The sequence below is a fragment of the Sciurus vulgaris genome, assembly GCF_902686455.1.
Source record: "Sciurus vulgaris genome assembly, chromosome: 12".
In the NCBI taxonomy this organism is placed as follows: Eukaryota; Metazoa; Chordata; class Mammalia; order Rodentia; family Sciuridae; genus Sciurus; species Sciurus vulgaris.
Genome location: NC_136473.1, coordinates 85,029,276 through 85,040,883, shown reverse-complemented (window position 1 = coordinate 85,040,883; position 11,608 = coordinate 85,029,276). Strand labels below are relative to the sequence as shown.

Below are 11,608 nucleotides of genomic sequence, written 5' to 3'. Positions count from 1 at the left end.
CTGCAGTTCCATGTAATTAGGGTTCAGGGGGCTATTTACATATGATATTATAAATATATGGCATAAAATTTTTACATACATATGAACTTATATAAATACATATGCATTTTTAAAAGTCCTTGGTACTACACTAGGTGGTTAAACTTTCCCAAAAGTCCTAAAAGTCATTGTCCTCCAGGCTGGGACACAGACACAAGGTTTACTCAGTCATATTCAGAACGTCCCTTTTCCTCATTTCCACGCGGCGCTAACATGAAGCGCAGAGGTAGCTGAAATCACTGGGTAAAAGAAGATGGGATCAAACTGCTGTGATCCAGCAGAAGAGGGTCGTCACCAAGTCGATTCACCACTTCCAAGTTTTCACATTTAAATTGTGAAAATCCAACTTCTTAAAAAGCAGCCAACCCTTCCCTGGGTGGAAAGTTGGCCACAACACAAGAGGAGTAACGGAGCAGAAGGAAGAGTGCCACACCTCGGTGGGCCTGACGACTTAAAGCGAAGTGTCGCAAGGGCTCCACCGGAGCGCCGACCAGGGACGCTGCCGGGCTCCCGGGCTTGCGGGCGTGCAGGCGAGCGGTGCAGAGCTGGGCCCGGCAGTGGCCCGGGCGCCGCCGGAGCGCGGGGAGGGGCCAGCGCCCGCCCCGCCCCTCTCCTCGGGGATGTCGGGATGTTTACACTCCTGACAGCGGCCTCCGCGGGAGGAGGAGCGGGAGTTGTCGGAGGATGGGCCGCCGCTAGGCTCGCACTCGGGACGCGCCTCGCCGTGTGCAGGGTGGGTGCCCGCGCCTGCAGCGTCCGCGGGGGCGGCGCGGCGGGAGGTGGCCGATCGGCTCCGGGCCTTGCAGCCTCAGCCCCCGGCCCAGCGGGCCTCTCTGCGGCGGTGCGCGGCAGAGCCGCCCGCTCGCTGCAGGTCCCTCGAGGGCGGGAGAACGGACTCCCAACTTCCTGGTGAGTCGCTTTCTGGGGTTCGGAGGCGGGAGCCTGGAGGCCCCGGCGGGTGGGGCTGCCCGCGGAGTCGCGGAGAGAAGGAGGTCTGGACCGCGCGGGCGACCTCTGGATCCCCCGCCCGGGGAGACGGGGCGGGGCGTGCGGCGCTCGGGCGGGATGGGGCTCTGGTCCTTTCGGGGGAGCGGGCGGCGGCAACCACAAGCCGGCCAGGGGCTCCCTGGGCCCCAGGCCGCCGCAGGCTCTGCGGTAACTAGGAAACTCCGCGGCCACGGCGGCGGCAACAGGTCCTTGGTTTCAGGACCCAAGGAACTTAAGCGAAGACCCGCCTCCCAGTGGAAGCTCATTGGTAGCGTCAGTTATTTATCCCGGGCGGATTGGTTAGGTCCATCTGTCAGAATTTGGCAGCAGCCCAGTTAAGAAAAGTGAAGTTCGGTGGGAGAGATTGGGCGGTGGGAGAATCTGAAGTGGCTCCAGAAGTACAGGGGTGGCGGGAGGTGAGAGACCTGTTGGAGGATACATTTCAGAGAGACCCGGTATGGAAAATGTCTGAGAGTGTGTGAGGCGACAGAGAGCATTGGTGGTGGTGGTGATGGCAACGGAAAAGAGAAATCGAAAACTGAGCGCAAAGTTAAGACAAAGGGGAGCCAAAAGGGAAAAAGTGAGAAGACCTCATGGCCCTAGAATAGTGTCAGGAAGTGAACTCAACCTAGAGGATGCTGCCCGAGATCTAAATTCTTGTTGCTTTTTTCCTTTGTATTATGGGCCTTGGGAGACGATGTATCAAAAGATTAATCATGCACTCAAATAGCTGTATTTCTTGCTAGAGACAGATGCCAAGAATATACTTATTTTGTAGTAAGATACACACTTCTGTCCTTTAGTAATTCTGGTGACAACTGGAAAATTGGAAATGTATTACAGAAATGAACTGACTTTTTTCCTGATTTTTAGGGTACAATTGGAAATAAAACACAAAACAAACTTGCCCATGGTTTGTAGAGCATATGTACCTGTCATAATTAGAACCACTATTTCTAATTCCTTCTCCACGTTTCAAGGTGTATGCATACTCCCTACTACAACATGTGTCTTGTCAGATAACACTACAGAATAAAGTTCACAATATGTATGTTATCAGTCTGTTCTGTTGAGGGCAATGAGCTACTGCTAGTGTGGTCAAAAAATGGCATAGTATTGGATTTTAAAAGTTTATGAGGTGTTTGAGACAATTGGACAAACCCTGAACAAGAGGAACAGTAGAACAAGACATCCGGTTAACCCCGCGATGCTTTGTGGCATTTCTTGCTGAATGGATGCTGAATTTTCTTGGCTTTAACACTCCAAAAAGGCCAGTGTGCTTTAATTGGTTAACATGACTTAAGCAGTGATACCATTTTCAGAGGAAGGAATCCTCTGCTATCCTTTGGGAGATCTATTCCATAGTTAGCTTCACCACTAAAAAGCATCCTGTATTTGGTCCTGGACTGGGAACTTGCTGGGGTGAGAGATGTTTGAGCTTTGGCAAACTTTGCCTCTTCGAGGAATCAAAGGGGTGGAAAACGTTTAAGAGGAGGGCCAGTGAAATAAAAAGGGGAAGGAATCCTTGGAGGAGGCTGGTTGCTTTCTCAGGTGGGCGGGGGACCCCAGAGCGCCCTCCTGGAGGTGCCAAGTGGAGATTCCACTCTCCAGCAGGAGACCCGGCTGCGTAGCATTGACGGCCTTCGCAACCAATAAGCAGCGAGGACACCGTGGCTCCCGATCCTGAGGGCGGGCACTTCCTACCCGGCCTGGGACTCCAGTCGCAGTGGCAAGTTCCTCCTCCAAGGATGTCGGCGGGAGGAGGGACACCAGCCTGGGGCACGGTCTTGTGAAATCAATATGTAAAAATCAAGGGGGAGAAGGGCTCCATTTTCCTCTAAGCCCTCCTGTGCATTTCCTTTCACCATTTAGCTGCACTCACCACTTCGACTGAAACTTTTTAGTAGATAAAAACCGAAACTGCTCAGTAATGACTAGGGCTTTATTTTGAAATTATCTGAAAATGATCACCAAGAAATGACATAAGATAAATCGTTAGACGTTTTCACAGCCACGTGGGAATCTTACCAGAGTTAAAAAAAAAAAAAAAGAAAAAAGTCTTAGGAATTTAAAAAGTAGACTGTACTTTAATTCCAGACATGCAGACCAATTTTGTAATATAAACTATTGTTTAGGTTTATTTATCTAGAAAATATTTGTTGAACTCTCCGTTCCTTTAACCCTGGCTGGACATTTACAAGGATTTGTTTCCAGCTCAGTGAAACAGCACTTCCTCCAAGAATGAGGAAAGCACGTCTGGTATGATGGCAACGTGCTAGTGGAGGAGGGGGGATTTGAAGTTGGTATCATTAATATGCCTGATTAATAAACTAAAAAGCAGCTTTGCGGTTTTAAATGACCAGAGGTGCAAAGCAGTTTGTATGAATAAGTATTTAACCTCATAACTCCCCTATCCTTGGGTCTTCTCCGAATTGACAGTTTTGTGTGCAGGTTTATTACAAACCCTTAAAACATACTTCTCAGTTATGGTGCATTTACTGAAATGTGTATTCTTCTGAGTTAAGTATGTAGTCTGAGACATCAGAAACTTTTACACTCTTTCCAGAAACAGTGTTTTTCTCGAAATAGTCTGATATTTTAAGAACCATCTCTATATTATTAATAATGAAGCTACCAGTCAGGACATTCGGAAAGGAAAGAGTGGTGATTATTTAATGCAGTTTTGGAAAAGAAGTTACTTAATTATAAAATAAATTCTAAAATTCCTTTCAAGTTCGTTCCTTTGATTTTGCTTTAAACACATTTTGGCATTTAAAAAATGTACAGCATAGCTGCAGCTGCACAAAGTACTGCTTTCCATTCTCAGTTTCATCCAGATTTACATATTCATCACTTCAGATGTTTGAGAGTTAGGTAAACAGGTATTTCAGTATATCATCTATAAAACATGGCAGCAAACTTAAGGTAGTAGATAAGAAACTGATTAGCAAAGTATATATAGCTTGTGTAACTGGGGTTTTGCTTCAGAAAACTCCATGTCTTAGAAATGGCATGTGTGGTGATTGTTTACTCTGAATTGCTTTATCAGCAATTACTTTATCTGCATTTCTATAAATGAATAGCAAAATGTTCTAATTCTTCCTACTCTAATTTTATTCATCCATGGGAAAAGTGGATAAATAATATTTGGTTACATAATTGTAATCAAATTTTTGCCTTTGTAGAATGTAATGGCAGTTCAGAACTTTTAAACTTATGCCAGTCTAGGAGTTGTTAAACTTCTAAACTGCTTTCACTTGCTTTTGGTAATTAATACTTTGATTGTTCCTGTGTATGTATTTTACAAAGTACTTTTTTAATTATAAAGAAAACAGACTATATCTTATGATTTTTAGTGAGCAGTGGGAATGAGGACAGATGGTCATGAGACAATCCTCTAATTTTCTTAAGCAGGATAACTTATTTTAACCTTCACCAAAATAACAGCTCTTTCATACTGTTTATGTAATGAGCTTATACAAGGAGCTGTTTTGTAGTAATAGCTATCCAAACTGTTATGCATAACAGTGTAAAAATGAACAAAGTTCATTTAAGTGGTTTCAAAAATTTAGAAATTCATGTTTCGTTACTTAATGGAACAAAACAATTTGCCTTTTTGCAAATTGCTGCTGGTCTTCTGTTTATAGTAGTTGAGGACAACTCTCATTTCAGGCTGCTTTTGTATAGAACAGGGGATTCACAAACTTTTTCTCCAAGGGACCGAATAGTGAATGATTTTGGCTTTGTGGGTGGTGTAGTCTCTGTTGCAGCTGCTGCCTTTGTAACTATAGACTATCTACACAAATGATTGTAGTTGTGTTCCAGTAAAACTTTATTTATACCAATTGGCTGTTGGCCCATTTCTATTCTAGAAGATAATGCCAAAGGCCTAAATGTGATTTGAGGCCACTGATGTTTGGGTTGATATAAGCTTTCCTAGAACAGTATTTTATAACTTATTTTTTGTCCCTAGTCACTTGTGACAGTTTGTCTGTCTTCCTCAATTCCCTTAGAATAATATTCAACTGTGCATTCCCAGACTTTCTGTTTCATTTTAGATAGTTCATAAACATATGACCTCTTAGGTTTATACCTTTTCAGGTTCTCCAACATTCTTTGCCCCTGTGGGATCCTGTAATACTTACTGTATGTGTGCCTGTCTCCACCTTCCCTCTTACCAAACCAAGGTAGAATCTGATACTGGTCATTTATCTTTATTTGATTGACTAATAACACTCAATACATTTTGTTATGTTTCTTTAATTAGCCGTTTTCATTTTAAGCTGACTGGTATGATGTCTTTGTCACCTTTAGAGGGAATTTCTTGGCATGAACAACAGTGTAGGCCAAATTTTTTCTTTGCAAGAAAAATGGACTTAGTTTTTCCCAGTTGAAAAAAAATTTTTTTCCTCCAATTAAAAAAAAAAAACATCGGAAAAGGCCTGCGCTTTAGAGGAGGGCCTGCTGTCAAGGTGTGTGTGATCTTGCGGGAGTTGTAGGTACTTCACTCCCTTTCCTCAAAGAGTTTAGTGGTAGACTGACCTGGGTGCAGCTACAGAGAAGTGGAATGGAATGGAAAACGAAATGCCTTCAGAATTACACAGAATTTCTCAGTTCTCGAAAGGAGTGAGTTCTGGTTGTGTGGGAATTTTGATCCCTTAGCCTTCAGGGAGGCCAAGTGGAACCTGGGACATTTCAGTTTCCTGGATAGTTACTTGTCTTTGGTTATAAGCAGCAGCATCTTTCTTTCTGACCCTCATGACACATACATTACCATCTTCTGTGTTTACCATGATATGAAAACAGCAAGGCCCTATGCCCTAGTTTTGTTCCTACTTCATAACCTTGATTAAGTTTCTTCAAAATATCAGACTATGGTTTTCTCAGCTCATAATTTGCTTTGAAATGTAAATGATAACATCTTTGTTAATGAATGGATTTTGGACCAAATAGGTATAGTTTCATTTCACTTATTTCTATATTCTTAGGACTGTTGGGGGTGGGAAACACTTCTGTTATCAGTTTCTTCTGCTGACAGGTCCTGTCACCTACTCTGCTTTTGCCCAGCCTTGTCTGACTAGGGTGCCTCCTAGTTCTTCTACCATTGCTACTTTGCTTGGATTCCTTTCCCTTTTCCCTGTGATGTCTGTGTTCACAATTTATTGGTTCCCACATTTGAGTTAGTGTTTTTGTGATTATTATTATTTTTTTTGGGGGGGGGGAGGGTGAAGGAGAAGCAGCAATCCTGTTCCTCCAGTAGATATAAACCACAAGAGGTCATATTCTGGACTTAAAAAAAAAAAAAAGGTAGTTGCAAAAAGATCTTTAAATTCTGATTTAAAAAAATGACAAAATTAAAAATGTTTTTTTCCTAGTGTAGTTATAATTCTGATTTACTTTTTGTTGAAATATTTTCTACAGATCCTTAAATTTACTATAATTTTATTGTGATTGTAACCATAATAAATCACATATCTTCAGTTTTATTATGCCTGGAAATACTGAGTAGGTAGGTTTATGAGAAATTGTTATGCTCTCAAATCTTCCATTACCTTTATATCTAGTTGTTGGAATCTTACAGTAAAATAACACAATGTGTTTCCATACTATCTTTAAAAAGTTCAGAACTGGACAATGGATAATTTATTTTTAGGTAAGTAGCATGTCCTTATTTCAAACAGTTTATTTCTGGGATCTGGTTTGTTAGCCAACAGATACATGTAAATTGAAAAATATTATGCAAGGAGAATGTTTTTTAATTACTTATATAGAAATTTATACACATTTCTTATGTCAGCCTACAATGTTATATCCTTGGTTTTCGCCAAGGTCTTTGGTATTTGAATATGTTTAGAATAGTATAATGACAAGTATACTATTCAGTTGAAAATGGCATTTCTGTTTTCAAAATACATTTAAAATTTTTAATAAGATTTTTATATTCGTTAAATATTTTAATTGAATGGAATATTAAATTTCACTTAAAGATTGCCCTTGATTATATATTTCTCCCATTTACTCCTCTATGTATTTTTTTAAATAGCAAGGAATTTTTTATAGTATTAAATAGAATTTGATGACTGTGAGGGAGTTCAGACTTAAGAGTACTGTTCTAATACTAGGCCACAAAGCAAGTTGCTTCTGCTTCTATGACCAGAAAGCTGACAGTCTAGAACCACACAACCACTGCCTGAATTAAAGTACAGTTTTCATAAGGAAGAAGCTATTATTATGGGGGCCCCAGAACTATGCTGGACAGTTACTGTCCAGGAACAGGATACTGTGTTAATCATTTCACTGCTGCAACAAAATACACAAGGAAATCAACTCAGAGAAGGAAAAATCTGTTTGGGCTTTCACATGCTTCAGTGGTTGCAGTCCATGGTCTGCTATCTCCATTTCTTCTAACCCCGTAGTGGGACAAAAACATGGCAGAAGGAAGGAAAGTTGCCTTCCTCATGGCAGCTGATAAGCAAAAAGTAAAAGGAACTGGGAAGGAGATACAGTCCCCTAGGGTATGCCCCCATGGGCCCAGTCCCTTCAACTCTATTCTACCTCCTGTAGTTCTACCCCTTCCCAGTAGTCCATTCAAAGTATGAATTCCTCAAGGGTTAATCCATTGATGAGATCAGAACCATCATGATCCAATGGCTTCTCAAAAGCTCCACCTCTGAACATTGCTGCATTGGAGACCAGTCCTTCAACACAAGAGCCTTTGAGGGACATTCCAGATCCAGACGTACTAGGTGCTCTGGACACTGGGTCTTAACACCTATCTTTTTTTCCTAGGGTTGCTGTAACATTGCTACATACTGAGTGGCTTAAAACAACAAATTTATGCTTTCAGTTCTGAAAGCCAGAAATCAGAAATAAAGGTGTCAGCAGTGCCATCTGTGTTCCTTCTGAAGGTTAGAGAAAATACCCACTTCTTTTACCTTCTGGTCTTGGTAGCAGTCCTTGTTTTAGCTTATAGACATATCACTTCAGTCTGTGCCTGTCACCTGGCATTCTTCCTGTGTGTGCCTTTTCTTATAAGGACATCCTAAGGACTGCATCTCAGCCTCTATTTTTACACTTAATTGATAAAATTAAGATTTTTTTAAAGTTTCTGATCTGTTTGGTCTTAAAGAGCATTTTAAGCTTGGGCAGGGATTGTATCTAAGGCATCCAAGTTTTCTTTTACATTTATAGTATGCAGTTAGTAGTCTATTGCTGCCACAAAGTATATGTTACAAAACCAAGGCTTACATTTACCACTAAATCTCATCTTCCTTAGAATGTAAGTATATAATTCCATAAATTAAATAATTTTTAGAACTGGAAGGGAGTTTATAAATTGTCCAGACTGGTCTTTTCATTTAATGTGAGAATGTAGTCTTGCTAAACCATGTCCCACTACTAAATGCTGTGTTTCCAAGTTTCAGTTTAATGTTCTTATTTGTTCTTTGTTTTGTAACAGTAATAATGCCCTTGTGTTAGTTTAGTAATGTTTTGACAGTAGCATGGTATGTTTTTCACTTCACTTGAATTAGCAGAATCTTGTTTTTGTTCATGGTATGTGCTCAGTAAAGATTTGCTGATAGCTTGTGGCATTGTACCTTTTCCCATGTGAGGGCCTTGAACACCTTAAGTCAGCAAATATTTGAGTGACTAATTATGTGCTTGTAAAATATTTCTGTCATCTCAAAGTTGCGGAACATTAGGGCTTGTTATCTTTACTTTGAAATAGGATCAACAAAGTAGTAGTTACCAATATGGAGCCTACTCCAAGAAGCCCTTACTTAGAGGCCAGAAATAGTATAGTTGAGGTTGGAAAGCTCATGAGTGATAATAGTATTGTCTGATCAGTATTTCATCAACACACATTTCATTATATCTGATACCTTGATTGAAAAGTCAGGCATTGTTGCTGCTATTGATTCTAGTATACTGACAGTAACTTATGCTCACATTGCTTCTTCTATGCTTGAAATTTCGCTGAACCCACTTTTTATTTTCTTTAATTTCTTCTCCTCTTGCTGTGATTTAGAGAGCATGGGTACTTCAGTTTTCTTTATCTCTGTATCCATGCTTCTCTCTTAGAAGTTGGTTCTGGTTTATTTTATGTGTTCCCTGCTTCAGTGAGTTTTCCCTGGTAAAATATAATCAAATTAATTGAATCATTTTTAGGGGATTTATTTCATAGTTATATCCATTCGTATATTGAAAATAGTTCTGACAAAATTTGGGTAACTGTTCAAGTATGTTCTCAAACTATGGTCCTCTCAGTGCCTGCATCAGAGATTCTGATTTGATAATCACAAGCATTAGCATTTTAAAACAAGTACCCAGATGATTTTCATATGCAGAATTGGAAAGATTGCTCTGTGATAGATACTTACAGCGTAAATAAGCAGTTCAAGTGATCTCAATGCAGGTGTTCCTCGGCCACACCAAGAAACACATGATAGTTCAAAATCACTTGTGTTTTGCTTTGTTTTTATAATAATAGTTCTTTCCTACTGCCCACATAATTTCTAGCATGGGTGTGCAAGCCTTTGAAGTAGCTCACACATAGGATCAAACTTTTTCAGCATATGTAAACAAGATCTCAGCTCAAAACATCAATAGGTATTATGAAATTGGTTATAAATCAGCTATAATTAGTAAATAAGCAAGTATAATACAAATAACAATTGAGTAATGGCAGGAGAGAAAAATTCCACTTCCAACCGGGTGAAAGAAAATAGTCTATTAATTTTAGTCACAATCAGTTATGCTGTTCTCACCGTTTTTGGCTTTGTTTTTTTTTTTTTTTTTTTAAACTTCTTTTATGGTTGTAGGTGGACACAATACCTTCACTTTATACTTATGTGATGCTGAGGATTGAACCCAGGGCCTCCCGCATGCTAAGCGAGCACTCTACCGCTGAGCCACAACCCAGCCCCGTTTTTGGCATTTTTATAATATTTCTCTCAGCTTGGTATGAAAGCTTACCACTTCCCTTGTTCCTGAGGTGTGCTTTTGCAGAAGGGGAGAAGCCCTTTATCTTGTTACATTGAGTTTTTTTGCCTGTAGTTATGAATGTCTGAGACTTACCTGTAGTTTTCTATCTTGTTCCACAGCTTGGTTACACCAAGCTTTTCTGTCTTGAATATCTGGCCATGCTGGAAAGTGTTCAAGAACATCACGATGAGTAACCTGTTCCTTTTTCCATGACTGTCTTATTTCCATTTGGTACTTTGATAACAAGTGACTGGTAATAACTTCCCTCCTCGTCAGTAGAGATGGGCCTTTGTATACAAAAAATACTCTACTGAAGAAAGCCTATTTGGTAATTTTAAAATTGCTTTGTATATATTATATATTTTTATATTTAGAGTTTATAATCAGTATAGGTACTTTGTTCATTTCCCCACATTCTTCTTTCCCTTATATAAGAAGAGGCAGTATGACATGGGTTTTGAAATTCTGAATTAAGTTCGGGTTCATTTTTGTTTGTCTTTTAAATGCCACACAATCTGACACTTATTATGAGCTAATTCAGTAGCCATGAAACTCAAGAGTTGAGTGTCTGGCCAGAGGGAGAACACTGACAGTAATGGTTTAATACAAAGGAACCTGGGCTTGTAATGATGCACTAGTATCCATTAGGAAATTTGGAACTTTTGTATCTAGAATGTGGTCCTTGACAAGTGGACCATTCTTAAGTCATTTTTGTTCGTGTGGGGAGTTATCATGCTCATGATGTCAGTATTTCTTCATTTTCTAAATCGTGAACATTATAGGGCATTTGTATTTGCATTTTGACAATGTTCAAAAGATGATCCTATTGAGTACATGGCATTTGCTCCTAAATTTTCAAATTAAGGTGACTTTTTCTGAACTTAGGAGTCATATTTGCCTGAAAACAGAGGACAGACCGTGTGGTTTTTGTAGCTCTTCAGCAGCTGTAGGATGAATGATTCTGTTACTACATTCACTTATGATCCTTCTCTATCCCTTTCTCTTAAGTTTCTACCTATTTTTCTACATGGTCCCACCATTCTAGGACCAAGAGATTGGAGGTTGTTGGTCGGTAGCTGAAAGTGAGTGGTAATTAGTATAATTAAGGAAGGACCCTAGGAAAAGTGAGAAGAAAACTCAGGCAATTGTGGCATTTTTAGATGGAATAAATAGAGAAATGAAATAGGATGAAGTGTGAGAAAGAAAACGAACCTTTAAAAATAAAAAGGAGCACGTAGTACACATAAGAAAGGAAGATGGGCAAGTGACTTTCTATACTGTTTATTCATTACAAGAAATTATTCTGCAGTTTGTAGTACACATTGACTGTAGGTGTATAGGTTGTGCTGTAGTTGATTAGTTTTCTTATAGTTAGTAATTAAGGTGGAACATAAATCAGTTTTTCAAAAATTAACATTTACTAGTATTTGGTTCTTAATTAACCCTGGATATAACTGCTACTTAGTAAGCCCCTCATCTTTTGGTTGACCATAGAAGGAAGGTGGATTTCAGTCATCCCATGAGGTTGTCAAGTTGCCAACTTTTCACAATTAGAAATCACTTTGAATCACCATTATGAGATGTTTAAGTTTTTTTT

At 39.8% G+C, this 11,608-nt stretch overlaps 1 protein-coding gene across 4 annotated transcripts in view; it reads left to right on the top strand.

Moving 5' to 3' along the window:
• Positions 1-638: 638 nt before the first annotated feature.
• The window catches only part of NEK7 (NIMA related kinase 7), a 143,912-nt gene continuing 132,942 nt past the window's right edge, over positions 639-11,608 (top strand). The window contains exon 1 of one of the 4 annotated variants that reach the window (XM_079107475.1): positions 639-948. The gene's annotated coding sequence lies outside the window, so the exon portion shown is untranslated. Of the gene's footprint in view, positions 949-5,194; positions 5,214-11,608 lie in introns of those variants that run through there. The other 3 variants (XM_079107473.1, XM_079107472.1, XM_079107474.1) reach the window with 3 other exon arrangements.